The sequence below is a fragment of the Anas platyrhynchos genome, chromosome 14, assembly GCF_047663525.1.
Source record: "Anas platyrhynchos isolate ZD024472 breed Pekin duck chromosome 14, IASCAAS_PekinDuck_T2T, whole genome shotgun sequence".
NCBI lineage: Eukaryota > Metazoa > Chordata > Aves > Anseriformes > Anatidae > Anas > Anas platyrhynchos.
Window position 1 is genome coordinate 18411229 of NC_092600.1, and position 14654 is coordinate 18425882.

The 14654-nt window shown below is 42.6% G+C and overlaps 1 long non-coding RNA gene across 2 annotated transcripts in view; it reads left to right on the top strand.

The window, feature by feature from the left end:
• LOC139998669 (uncharacterized) overlaps positions 1–14265 on the top strand; it is a 47543-nt gene extending 33278 nt beyond the window's left edge. For both annotated transcript variants that reach the window (XR_011803377.1, XR_011803379.1), the window contains 2 exons: positions 11883–11978; positions 12117–14265. This is a non-coding gene — a long non-coding RNA (uncharacterized lncRNA). The remainder of the gene's footprint in view (positions 1–11882; positions 11979–12116) is intronic.
• Positions 14266–14654: the final 389 nt, after the last annotated feature.

The following is a 14654-nucleotide window of genomic DNA, read 5'->3' on the forward strand; positions in this document are numbered from 1 at the left end:
GTGTCTGTTGAACAGTTGCTGTGTTCTACCCAAGCTGTAGAAGTATTCCTAACATTTTTCACAATAATTTGAAAGGTTATAAGTACTTTTAGGAATGTTTAGACTTGTTGTTCTGTAACCACCTAAGAAATTATTATTCAAAATGTAGCCTTCTCCCAAAGGTGGGGGGAAGCTTTATATCTGATGTATCTGAAGCGAAGAAATAGCTTATCTATTTGCATTGTATAAAACAGCCCCATATTATTGACATTATATCCTCAGTATTCCTGCATGCTATCATGAAAGAATAAATAAAAAGATTTTTCCTATGCAACACTGAAGGGAAGTTCTCTGGTCTTTTTTCTTTTGTGTTCTTTGCATGGACAGCTGTTTCAAACTATCCCTGATATTCAGCAGCTTTGTAATAGGGACTGTCCTATGAAGGGTGGAGAGCGGGTGAACAAACCTCCCCAGCCAAACAAGCCAACCAAACATGCTTTCACTGCTTTCCTTAGCTGCATGAGTAGGTCCTGCATATTGGTGGTGTCAAGGGATAACTTCCCATCCATGTGCAATGCTGTTTCTGTATCGATTTTCTCCAGGAAAGAGGAAATTGTGAAGACATTTAACATTTTCAGGCTTGGCCCTTTAGTAACCTGCTGAAAAAACTGACTGTTTCCAGGCCAAGGATATTTTCTGCAGGATGGTATATGTCTGCAGAGTAGGAAGTTTGAGTTCTTAAGGGCATACTGTGTTAAAATGTAGTAAAGATGTGGGAGGTGTGCATGTACAACTGGTTGGACAGTGTTCAGAGACTTGACTTGAACTTTTCGGGTCCTTTTTGTCCACTAATACTTGGGAGAAGCTTGGGTGAGTTTTGTCCTATCATGTGAGTTTTCTGTGTTCAACATGGTGTTTATCTGGTAGCTGTGGTTCGGACAATTTTCTCAGAGAAAACTAGAGCACATTACTATTCTTGTGGCAATCACGGAAAAAATGAAGTCTCATTACTTTAAATTAGAAAAAGGGCATAAAGCATTCACATTTTCTTTTATCCAAACTCCACGCTCCACGGAGGAGCAGAGAATGGGAACTCTCAAATCTCAGCCTCTTTATTATTGATTAAGACAGGATGTTGTCATGTACTTAAAAGAGCAAGTCAATCTTCATCTCAGTAAATGAGGATCAGAGATCCTAGCTGAACAGCTTACAGATTTACTTTAGCTGAAGTAATTTACTGTTACAGACAAATGTGAGAAAATGTTTGTTGTTCCTTTCTTGTGGTTACTTTTGCAGATCTTATTAGAAATCAGTTCTTTCTTTCTTTCCTTCTGGGGTTCAATTTGCTTTCAGCTCTTCTCCCCCATCAAACACAAGCCTATGCAAGTGGATTTCCAATTGATTTGCGAGAACCAGTAGATGAAAAATTCAATCATTTGGGATTTTTTTTTTTAATTTATTGTTAGACTGCTGCAGTTAAACACTGGTTTAGATCTAGAAATGACATGATATTCATAATAAGGCATGCCTGTGCTGTGAAAGAGCTTGGTTCCACTTCATGAATGAGCTGAAACAAAATTTCCTTTTCTTTTTTTTTTTTTTTTTTTTTTGTATACTTTCTCCTTGAGTTTTCCCCTTCACTTAATCTGTTTGTTCAAGGTGGCAATTAATTCAGAGAATAGCATTTCTCTTACATTGCACTTGAACAGCTTGTGTACAGAGGAGTTGGAGGGACCTAGGGGATTAAGCTTTGCCAGATAGTAGCTTTAAATCCAAGTATTTCTCTCAATTTAAAAGGAAACAAACATGCAAGGGCATAAGAGACTGCATGTTGCGGAAGAGGCTGAGGGTCTGGACAGTAGTCTGAAACCAGGAAGCAACCCCAAGAAGAGAGTCAAGATTGGGGGAAGTGCAGAACATAAGGATCAGGGCTGGATGGAGCACCGCATTGTAACCGCTACCACAAAAAAAAAGAGCGGAGAGTCCTGGTGATTGGGGACTCCTTGCTGAGGCACTGAGGCTCCCATTTGTCGCCCAGATAACCTATCCAGAGAGGTGTGCTGTCTTCCTGGGGCACGTGTCAGAGATGTTAGGAAGGCTCTGCCACAGCTCATTAAACTGGAGGACTACTATCCTCTCATAGTCATTCAGGTTGGATCCCAGGAAGCCGCAATAAGAAAAATGAAGAATATTAAAAAGGACTTTGCATCCCTGGGGAGGATGTTGAGGGGATCGGGGTTGCAGGTAGTGTTCTCTGTCCTCCTACTGGATGACTGGGATGCAAATAGAAGGAGCAGAACAGGACAGGTCAATGACTGGCTGAGGGGGTAGTGTCTGGACCAGGGATTTGGATATTTTGATCTTGGGCCGTCCTTTGAGAGTGCGGGCATGTGGGCTACGGACAGACACCAACTGAGCAAGTGGGGCACAAGTGTGTTGGGGAGCAAGCTCTCTGGGCTGATTACCAGGGCTTTAAACTTGGTTTGATGGGGGAAGGGAGGGGAGCTAAAGATGACAGGGAAGGGCCGGTGGAAGTTGTCACTGCTGTCACTGTTGAAGACAGGGAAAAACTTCTGAGCTCTCCCATAGGATTGTCTGAGGGCTCCTCAGAGAAGATAGTGTTCCCGATCCCCCATCCAGTATCTTCTTGCATCCCCCTAGGGGTAACTGCTTCTGCTACTTCCCTAAAGTGCCTGTACACCGATGCACGGAGCCTGGGAAATAAACAGGATGAGCTCAAGATCTGTGTTTGGTCGCAGGACCATGATCTTGTTGCAATCACTGAGACGTGGTGGGACAGCTTGCATGACTGGAACGCAGTCATAGAGGGCTCTATCCTCTTTAAGAAACACAGGCTGGGGAAGCAAGGGGATGGGGTTGCCCTTTATGTGAGGGAGCAATTAGAGTGTACCCAGCTCCACCTGGGGGAGGGTGAAGGACAAGTGGAGAGCTTGTGAGTATGCATTAAGGGGTGGGCTGGTATGGGAGATGTGGTGGTGGGAGTCTACTACAGGTCTCCTGATCAGGAGGAGGAAGTCAATGAGGCCTTCTACAAGCAGCTGGTAGTAGCCTCATGATCATGAGTGCTGGTCCTCATGGGGTACTTCACTTACCCAGACATCTGCTGGGTAAGCAACTTGGCCAGGCACAAGCAGTCCAAAGGGTTCCTACAATGCGTTGAGGACAATTTTCTGATGCAGGTGGTGGAGGAGCCAATGAGGTGTGGGGTGCTCCTGGACCTCATTCTTACCAACAGGGATGGCCTTGTCAGGGATGTGAAGGTTAGGGGCAGCTTGGGATGCAGTGACAATGAGATGGTGGAGTTCCAGATGGAACTAGGCAAAGGAAGTAAGGCTAAAAGCAGGATTGCTACCCTGGACTTCTGAAGAGCCAACTTCGACATCTTCCGGGACCTGCTTGGGAGTATCTCAGGGGATAGGTTGCTAGAAGGCAAGGGTGCTTGTGAGAGCTGGGCTACAGTTAAGCAGCACTTCTTCCATGCTCAGGATCGGTGCATCCCGAAGAATAGGAAATTGGGGAAGGGGGGAAGGAAACCCACATGGATGAGCAAGGAGCTCATCAATAAGATCAAAAGGAAGAGGATGGCCTATGAAATGTGGAAAAGGGGCCTGTTCTCTTGGGAGGAGTATAGATGTGTTGTCAGGGCCTTTAGGGATGTGATGAGGAAGGCTAAAGCCTGCCTAGAGATGAGGCTTGTGAAAGAGATAAAGGATAATAAGAGGATTTTTTTCAAGTATGTAAACAGCAAGAGGAAGACTAGAGATAATTTGGGTCCCTTGCTGAATGAGAGAGATGTCCTGGTCATGGGAGATGCTGAGAAGGCAGAGATACTGAATGCTTTCTTTGCTTCAGTCTTTGCTTCAAAGACACTCCCCTGGGACTCCTCGCCCCTGACAATAGGACAAAGGGTCTGGGAAATAGAGGGCTCCCCCCTGGTGGATGTGGGAGTGGTTCAGGAGCATCTGAGTGGGCTCAATGCACACAAATCCATGGGTCCCGATGGGATGCATCCCATCCCAGCTCCCTTAGCACACCATCCTGGTGTGCTAAGGGAGCTGGCAGATGTGATCACCAAACCGCTCTCTATCATCTTTGAAAGGTCCTGGAGAATGGGTGAAGTGCCTGAAGACTGGAGGATAGCCAATGTCACTCCGGTCTTCAAGAAAGGCAGGAAGGAGGATCCAGGAAACTACAGGCCAATCAGTCTCACCTCTGGCCCTGGAAAGGTATCGGAACACCTTGTTCTGGATGCCATCTCCAAGCAATTGGAAGAGAAGAAGGTTATGAGGAGTAGTCAGCATGGATTCACCAAGGGGAAGTCATGCTCAACCAACCTCGTTGTGTTCTATGATGGTATCACCAGCTGGGTAGATGGGGGGAGAGTGGTGGATGTCATCTACCTTGACTTTAGCAAGGCTTTTGATACTGTCTCCCATGACATCCTACTAGCAAAGTGGAGAAAGTGTGGGATAGATGAGTGGATGGCAAGGTGGGTTGAGAACTGGCAGATTGGCCAAGCTCAGGGGGTGGTGATCGGCAGCACAGAGTCCGGCTGGAGACCTGTGACTAGCGGTGTTCCCCAGGGGTTGGTTCTGGGTCCGGTCTTGTTCAACATCTTCATCCATGACCTTGATGAGGGAATAGTGTCTGCCCTCAGCAAGTATGCTGATGACACAAAGCTGGGAGGAGTGGCTGACATGCCAGAAGGCTGCGCTGCCATATCAGCGAGACCTGGACAGGCTGGAGAGATGGGCAGGAAGAAACCAAATGAGGTTTAACAAGAGCAAGTGTAGAGTCCTGCACCTGGGAAGGAACAACCACATGTATCAGTACAGGCTGGGGGACGACCTGCTGGAGAGGAGCTCTGAGGAGAAGGACCTGGGGGTCCTGGTGGGTGACAGCTTGACCATGAGCCAGCAGTGTGCCCTGGTGGCCAAGAGGGCCAATGGGATCCTGTCATGCATTAAAAGGAGCGTGGCCAGCATGTCAAGGGAGGTGATCCTCCCCCTCTACTCTGCCCTGGTCAGGCCTCACCTGGAGTACTGTGTCCAGTTCTGGGCTCTCCGGTACAAGAAAGACAGGGATCTCCTGGAAGGAGTCCAGTGGACAAAGACAATACGGGGCCTGGAGCATCTTCGTTATGAGGAAAGGCTGAGAGACCTGGGAGAAGAGAAGACTGAGGGGGGATCTCCTCAGTGTATACAAATATCTGAGGGGTGGGGGACAGAAGGATGTAGCTAGCCTCTTCTCAGTGGTTTGTGGGGATAGGACAAGGGGCAATGGCTGCAAGTTAGAGCACAGGAAGTTCCGCACTGACATGCGAAAGAACTTCTTCATGGTGAGGGTGATGGAGCACTGGAACAGGTTGCCCAGGGAGGCTGTGGAGTCTTCTTCTCTGGAGATATTCAATGCCTGTCTGGATGCCTACCTGGGCAGCCTGCTCTGAGGAACCTGCTTTGGCAGGGGAGTTGAACCCGATGATCTTTTGAGGTCCCTTCCAACCCCTTCAATTCTGTGATTCTGTGAAATTCAGCACCCCCATTGTTTTCAGTTCCAACTCTACAGACAGGAACACTTACTCAGGGAACTCGATGCAGAGCTAGGAGCTTGTGTTTTCCTTCAGCTTTGATATTGACTCAGGGCAGCAGATCTTTTTGGTTAACTTTGGTTTCTTACTCAAACTATGAAGTCCCCTGCTCCATCTGATCTGTTATCTTCAGTGACAATGCTAGGCTTTTCAAGCATTCAGATTGTCAAGGGATTGCTGGAGGCAGCACGACCTAAGTCTGTTCAGCCACAGATCACTTTTGTAGAACTTGCTCACCAACAGGGCAGATAGGACAGTTCACTCCTGTGTGTACACAAACTGATGATCTGTTGTTGAATCCACCAACAGTCTGTTGGCTATTTGTGCATCAGCAGTAAATTGCTGTTCTGATACCAGAGGTGGAGTGCGTGGGATGTCAACTACTGTACTGCTGAGCAGCAGTGCAGTCGGTGTAGGTGCCACTCAAACATGTCAGAAGTATGCGGCATGCTCTGGGAGCTGTGCTGTGGCTTGGTGATGCCTGTGATGAGTAGCTGTTTCCCATGGAACAGCAGTTGCCTGTGGGCTGACCTGAAATCAGCAGAATTGATTGTGACTTATGGGCTTTCTGAATGCATTCTATAAACTTAAGTTTGGCACCTGGTAGCTATTTCTGTCTTCATCTCCGGGTTATTGTTATAGTTGTATGACAGGCATGTCACTTCTTGGGAAGACAAACAAATCTGTTGTATTACACTGGCAAATGGGCATGGTTAAAAGAAAGCTGGTCCTGGAATCCTCCCTGAACAGAATACTACTAAGCCCCTTGGCAAAAATGCAGATGTTTTGATTCTCGAATGCATGTCAATCCAGAGAGTGTCCTTTGTTACCAAGTTTCTAATTATTCACAGAAAAGATAAAAGCTGAGCATGGCTTTCCCAAATGATTTCATATTATACTCTGAATTAAAAATACATTAAATAGAAGTGCTGATGCAGTAGAAAGGATCTTTGTATCAGTACAAGGCTGTAGGATTGTCATGATATTTCAATTACTAGAATCTGGGAAAACGTAGAATAGTTGTGAGGAAAATATAGTGCATCAAAGCAAGTGATCTCTTGATGTCCATTACCTGTGCTCCCTGATAAAATGAGGGACTTAATGCTGCTAGCTAGCTTCCCTTTCTTGGAAGGTGAGCTAGGGATTGATCTCTGATACTTTGGAGTAATTGGTATGTGTAGCTTGGGCTACTCTGCAGTTTTAGCTGTGGAGCTGAGGTCAGTTTGACCAAGAAATAGTGAATATAATTTGGATTTCTCAGACTGCAGTACCAGAAAGTGTTCATTATGATCAAACCTGACATTGAGCATAAGTTCTGGTTGAGCATCATTTTAGAAAGACTTCTGCACCTTTTTGGCCTTGTTACATGCAGATTGTCTAGAAGATGTGACTACAGAAGTGTCCTAAATAGCATGACTTTTTTTTTTTTTTTTTTTCTGAATATGACATATTAAAATTTTCTTTAACATAGTGCAAGCTGAGGCATCTTGTCTCTGCCTAGGCAGCTTTTTCCATCATTATCCTAAGGAGCTTGCGAAATCAGTGTTGTTTTTTGAGCTGAAGAAGTCCGCTTCATTCACTGTGTGACTTGAAAAATGTTCTTTATCAAAAGCAATGCAATGACTGGATCTTCTGGCAGCCTCTTAAAGATGTGAGTGACAGGTGCATGTTTTTAAGGCGTTTTCCTGTTGGTCTGCAGGCTAACCACCTCTGTTTGTGGACTGCTGATGTGGTCATCCTGTAGAAATGTTGGGCTTCTGATTGCTCATTCTGCTGTGACATTTACAGGTATTTTACAACCACCCTTGGAAAACATGTCTAGTGTTCCATGTCTCTTGAAGATTAAGCACCTTATAAAATTTTTACCTGTTAATTTAGGTTTCTTTATCAAGGCATGCTCGCTTCTGCAAAGGATAGAATAGCAGCCAGTATTACTGCATTCCATTTGCTTTGTGGTGGGGTCTGGCTATGACACTCATGTAGCATGTCCTTTTCTCAATTAAAAGGACAGCATAACATACTCAGTGGTTTGTCTCCTTCAGCTAACTCTGGAAGTTGATTGTGAACCATGTGAACACACAGTAACCCTTGATATCTTTGGTACTGATCTGTGTGTCAGTCCTTACTGGCCTTCAGCTGTTACTGTGCCTGAGTAATCAGGAGAAGCCCCACCAGTTTTGCCTGTTTCTCATGAAGGGTGTGAAAAACAGTTCTATCCATATAATTTATCATAATCTGCAGTGGGCAAATCCCTGGTGTACTTCACATTGTAAGGCCAATATGTGTCCTTATCTTGTCAAATTTTGGTGCTGATATTCAGTATCAGGATGATCAGTTGTATACCACATTATAAATCTACCAAATAAAACCCAAGTTAAAATATTCTCTGAGTACCCACGTATTGCTTCACTATTTCTAGATATTCTGCTTTTGTTTTCTCTTTTCAGCCCTTCAGCTGCACTCTTTCAAATGACAACAACAAAAACCACAGCAATAAAACAACAAAACACAAAACGCACAGATGAAATAAATAACAATAGCAACCAGACAACCTGCTTGGAGTATGGCTGAGAAGGCAGAGTGTTGCTTACATTAACATAAGCTGCTCACTAGATATTACATTCCAGGAGCTTGAATGATTGGTGAGATACCTGGGGGTCTAACTAAAATCCTGGTAAAAGGACCTTGATAGCTATGCAGGGAGCTCTAATGTCTGGTGATTGACATGATTGTCAGCATTGTTGTGTGATGTAAAGGCTGTACAGCTTTTTACTAAGTATTTGACCTCCTAGAGCATGAAAAGTCATAGGCCCCTCCTCTTTCACACTTCTATGGTGTGAGATGAGTAACAGCTGGCAGTGGTTCTGCTGCTGGGATACAGCATTTCCTTAGTCTGGGTCTTAGAAGGTGGGTACAAAAGTCTTTGGAAATGCTTTCGCTGAATATTTACTGCCTAGAAACATGTACTAGGCAGGAAAACGAATACATTTCAAGAAGTGGTGGTGGTCAGAACCTTTGAATGTGAAGAGGAAGAGGCATTGGCTATCTGGGAGGAAGGGGGATCTGTTGGTTGAAAAGTAACACACAAACTGAGCAGTCTGTTCGGATGTACAGAACAGGTGGTCATGGGGAGAGAGGGGCCAAGGAAGCTGGGCCTGAGATGAAAATGAAAGTGATACTCCAGGAGAGGTGTGTGAGAGCTTCTCTTGGGACTGTGAAGTTCATAAATCTCTGTAGTGCCCCCTTTGTGAGTAACGCAGCATAAGGCTTTTATGGATTTCATGCCTGTGGAAAGGCTTTGCTAGCTGTAACGAGCTGCTGTAGCCCTCTAGTCCTGCCTGTTGTTTGCAGCTCTGGCTCTTGAGATAAGGATGAAGGTTCTTGCTTTTCGAAATGAAAACTAGAAATAGAACTGTGCAGTGGGTCCTGGACTGGGAGGGAGTAGGAGGGGGGGGTGTGGGGCAGAGATTTTTCTTTTCTTCCCAAATAAAGGAGAAAAGTAGAAGAAATGAACTTCCTTCTTATGTGTTATCATGTAAGATGGGTTTAACAAATATAATTTGGGCGCTGCCTAGAGTGACAGAAGTATTGAGTGAAGGTGGTGCTTTTGTTTAAAGTATTAATTCATATGCAGTCTGGGTCCCACCCTGTGCTTGCGTCATTTCAGGATATTTATTTCATAGTAACTTTTTCTGATGAAAAACAAACAAAAAAAACCCAAACTTTTTTAACTAGAGGCCATTAGCTTTAGTTTGTAGGTTGAAACATGAGTGCATGATGGCTGCCGACTACAGCCTGTGCTAGAAGACTACAGCTGGTGTACACAGAAAATCACATGCTTTTCTGCTGGATATTGGCAAACAGTCTGGAAAATGCATTCCCTTTGAATAGAGATGAAATCAGCTGTTTGTTATGAGTGTAAGGAAAATCTGGTCAGAGGTAATATTTGAGCATAAACATAGTTAAGACAGTCCAGCCCATTTGCAATATATCAATCCGTTAGTTTGCATAGTCTTGCATACTTTGTCCTCTTTCTTACCAAAAATAGTTTTGCTATGTTTGCTTCCCCTCTCCTCCTAAGGTATCTTGTTTACTATTCAAAACTAGAAGGAGGATGAGTTTGTTAGAGGCACAAGGGTTGTGATTCAGATATCCTTGATTATTTTTTTTTTTTCTTTTCAATTGGAAAAAAAAATGGTGTTTCTTGCCTCTTAGAAATTTCTCATTGCATCTGAGCTTCATGTCACCTCAGAAATACAGATAATATCTGCCTACTTTGAGAGATCGAACAAAGTCTCATGACTTCATCCTTTTTTTCCAGTTTATCAGGGCTTTGTGCTGTCACTAGTTTGGTCCATCTGGTATTACATCAGTAGGATGTATTTTCTGCCCACCACTACTTCATTCTGTTCTTTTTGCATCCCTGGCTTTGATCTGGTTTGTCTTATAATTATTTGTTCCTCAAACTCTGCTTGCTATTGCTCACGGCAGTCACTTCTTTTTCACCTTATTTCTGCTTAGTCTGTTTGATTAGTATCTGTTTTGCTTCACACTGTATGGGGTGGCTGGAGAAGGAAATAAATAAGTTAAAATCTTCCTTCAGCCAAAAATAAAGAAGAACAATGGCAGACGACAATACGTAGCTCACTGATGGTAACTTCTTGTAAACTGCTTTAACTTTGGTGATTTCTCTTGATACTGCCACTGCTCACTTCATAATTTCCTGCCTTTAAGAAAGGCTGCTACTCAGCTGATAAGACTACTTTTCCATTGCTTTCAGAAATGAATCTTCCCTGCATTTATTTGTACACCAACCCACAGGCTTTAAGATGTGATCTTGCAAAGGGCTCAACATCCCCATGTATTTCAACTGAAGTTTCATGTGATCAGCAAGTCCCCTCCCTGTCATGCTGTCATAAGTATTTCTACAGGCCTGGTTATATGTTGTTTTGTCACATATATGCCATATATGTGTTGACTTCAGAGAAATATGTTTAATGCTCTTTGTTACTGTGGGATTGTAACATTCTTTTCAGGCTGGTAAGTTTTGCATGTCTTAAAAATAATAAAAAAGCTGTTTGGAGGTACTTAATAGCATGTGGACTTTACCTGAATGTACACTTTGTACAGTGTATTATGGAGATGCTTTTGTGTATTTTTGAACTTCTGGATTTTTAATGAGGTAATATATTTTTCTTTGTGATTTTTATCAACCTTTCTTTATAAGGGGAATAGATACAGAAAAGACAGCTCTCCAGAAAATCACTCTACTGTTGTGCTATTGAAATACTTGCTGTTGGTTTGGTTTTGCTTCAGACCAAGTTTGAAGTTGCTTAATGCTTTACTGTTGTATTTGCTGCCTTCATACAATTGGATCCTGTTAAATATGGTTAGCTTAGTTGGGAAATGTGACATTTGTAGTGCTTGGTTTCTGGTGTTTGTCTTCCTTAAGCCCCAGTGCATGTTCAGAGCCATGACTTAATGCATCTCTTTGTCTTAAGGATTAGAACTGAGCTATTTCTGTCAAGGGCTTTTCCTCCAGCTTCCTTGGTCCATGAAGCAGAGAAGTGCTCAACATTTAACTAATTCTTACGTATGATGCGTGTAAAAATGACTGTTTTCCCTCTCATATGTTAGTAATCATTATTTTTTTTTCTCCTGCTGTATCTTCTGAGGAAAGTGTAATGGTTTAAAAAATAAATAAATAAACTTTACATCCAGTCAAGGTAAACAAGCATATGTGAAGCAAATCTTTGGTGCTTTTTTCCCTTCTCAATAATATTGTGTGCAGTTGGTATTCACTGCAGGAGCCCTGGGATACCTTGGTGTCTGTAGCAGCAGGCATATTGATGGCATTTGTAAGCATTACTTCAGTGTCACTCCGAGATAAAAGTAGTAGCAGTAATGGTGATACTAATAATAAAACCTTGAAATGACTTGAAAACCTCTGTGGACCCAGCCAGTTTTGTGACAGTTTTGGTCTGCTGTGTATGAGAGTCTTGGTAGATCTGTTCTGAGCTTTTGTTCTACTAAAAAAAAAAAAAATACAGGGAAAGCAAAGCTGTAAGAAAATTAAAAGGCAGGAGCATACCATGATCTCCTAGAGCTATCAGAAAACAGTAAGAGCTGAGGCATGAATATGTAGAAGAATTGAAGAATTTACTGAAAATGTAATAACTTTTATCATGTCATCTTAATCTTGGTGCCATATTGCATACTCCTTAACTCTTTGTCTACCTGCGGGCTGTAGGTTAATGTTCCAACCTATTTCATGCTTATTTTTCTTCGTTTTTAGGGTGTTGTCTGAGAATCGTCTTGACTCCAGACGCCTGTAGATGGCAATCTTGCGCTGCATTGGAGAAGCAATTCCCAATATCGTGCACAGCTCCTGGTAGGCATGGGTGCGCTGGGGGGAAGGGACAGGGGACAGCAGCAGAAGAATTGAGATCCACCGACCCCCCCGTTCTGTTCTTCAGTCTTGGAGATTTGTTTCCCTCAGAATATTTCCTCACAGTCCCTTAATCCTCAGGACAGTGCAACAATTAGCTTGTAAGGAAGGAAGGCAGTAGCTGTGCAGCAGTTAAGCAGTTGGAGCAGTGATTCTTCCTTAATGAGCCCAAGAAAGTGAAGCTGCGGCAGTGATGCACTGTTCCCGTCTGAGCACCCAGATCCCTCTCCAGTAGCTCTGCAGGGCTGAGCAGAGTCTCAACTTTCTATCATCATGGAGCATGACTCTGAAGTTCAAGAAGTTTGGAAACCAGTTTGACATAATACAACCAACTTCTGTAAAAACAGTTCTGCCAAGTACAGAAATAGATCTATTGGAGGATGATTGAGGATGAAGTGGGCATGTCAGTTCTTGGCTTTTGTGATTATTCATCTTACAACCTTTATTGGTAGCACTTAAAATAGAAAAGGTCCAGAGTTTAGAGTGTATTTTAGAAAATGTAGTGTGTTTTTTCGATGAAGCTGAGAGAAGGGAAACTTTGGGTGACCAGCTTTTAAGGGCAGCTGCCAAGGAGAAGGAAGACTGAAGTGACATTTAAGCATTGTATGCACAAATTATTTTCTGCTGATAAAATTATAGAATAGATTTTTGCTGGCTGTTCTGAACCACTGAATTTATCTAAGTAATTTTCCTTTTTGATATTAAGGGGTTATGCTAGTATTAAAATCCTAGAAACTGATTGCTGAAGTCTGAAGACTTCATTGAATCTCAGACGTGTTATTTGAGGATGATTTCTCTCACACAGTCATTCAGGGATGGGGGAAGGGGTTTCCCTCAAGAACCCCCAAAGCCCATCTTCTAAATTTAGTGCTCTAGAAGCACATTTCTTTTGTGCTGCATATTTCATTAGAATCCTCAGAGATAAACCAGCACAAGTGGGGAGAGAAACCCTGAGACTGGAAACTGCAGAACAGTAACTCCATGCTGCTCAGTACAGGGAGTGCAATTTATGTGACCCAAGGGAAATGGGTGGGTTCAGAGTTCAGGTTAAGGAAAAAAGAGTTCTGTCTTGATGTAAATCATACAGTAAATTAACATCAGCCATGCTATCTTAACACTTTTTCATTAAGAGAATTTAAAATCCAAATGACATAAGCAGGAGGTGAACTTCATTTTCAGATAAAATGCATGTGTAATTCTGTGGTTACATCACTAATCTGATCATTTGCAAAATTAATCTTTAGTTGAGCTGGGTATGTTAAGTAAAGGGAATCTGATAGTATGGACCTGCAGTGGTTTAATCCAATTGGAATTGTGTGTGGCTGTAGGTCCGCTCTCCCTGCCAAATGTTCTTATTAGCTTTGATGTGTGTATGACCTGAGGGTCAGGTGGCTGAGCTGATCTAGATCAAGACTTTCATTTTTTTCATTAGTTTCATTAGTGGTTGGTTTTCAGCTGATCAGCTCCTTGAGCTGCTTAATGCTCAGTCACACTCCAGTCACTTCCAGTGAGAGTTTTGATAAATTGACTGTTATGGAAATCCACCCTACTGTTTCCCCTCATGCATTAGAGCTACATCAAGGATAACCTATTCACTTTGGTTTAAACTTGCAGTTAACCTCCTTGAATGTGAGTACAAAAGGCACTGATGTCATAACAAGATCAGCAGTGTACTGAATTCTCAGTAAAGTTGGCTCTCTAGAAAATGAAGAAGGAAAGCTGTATGATGCAGTATCATTGTTTAGAATTCCCTTCAGGCTGACATTACTTATTACTTTTTTTTTTCCTCAACTAGCAACAGATCCAGATTTAACCCTTATCTAGTTTTTAATGAAAGTTAGACAGAAGCTCTCGACATGAGAAATCCAACCCAGTTATCAAGCTCCAAGGGAGACAAAGGCAGGAGGCTTTTCTTACCCTAAGACTGACTGAAGTACTGCTGACTGAAAGCTTTTTTGGAAGCCATACAATGAATCATTCCAATGCGCATCTCAATTGAAGGGAAAAAGATCTAACAAATCTAACTAGGCAATTTTTCATTAAAGTGTTGGTGAAGCTTGACGTTCTTAGTCTCATTACTTCTACAACAGAAGTTCTGCTTCTGGCTTAAAGTACCTTTTAAAGGAGAGCTCAACAGCCAATTCCAAATAAATGTACTAGGAAATTTGCTTTTTTTTTAGAAACCCAAATCTGCAGTCATCTTTTGTGTGATTTTTTTTTTTTTTTTTTTTTTTTTTTTTTTTTCCTCCTGTTAAGAAATGAGCAAAAGAAAATACTGATTTGGACAGTTAGGCTCTACCTTGTGTGCTAGAGCACTCAGTTTGGTATGCTATACAACTTAAAGCTATAACAATTCTTAACTGAGTATTACGTACTAGCTGTGCTTTAATGAGTAATCATTTTTTCCCCTTATGGACTAGATCTGAGCCCTGAGAAGATGGTACAAAAGTGCTTTCACCTGAAACTTAGGTCTGAGTTGTATTTCAGACCTGAGAGCTATTTAACTGTTAAGAGTTAACTATGATGGTGTCTTCCCAGAAAAGAAAAAAAAAAAAAGAAGGAGGAGGTAGAAGCTTGAACTGAGCTTAAACTCAGAAGAACTGATTTGAGTTGTGCTTA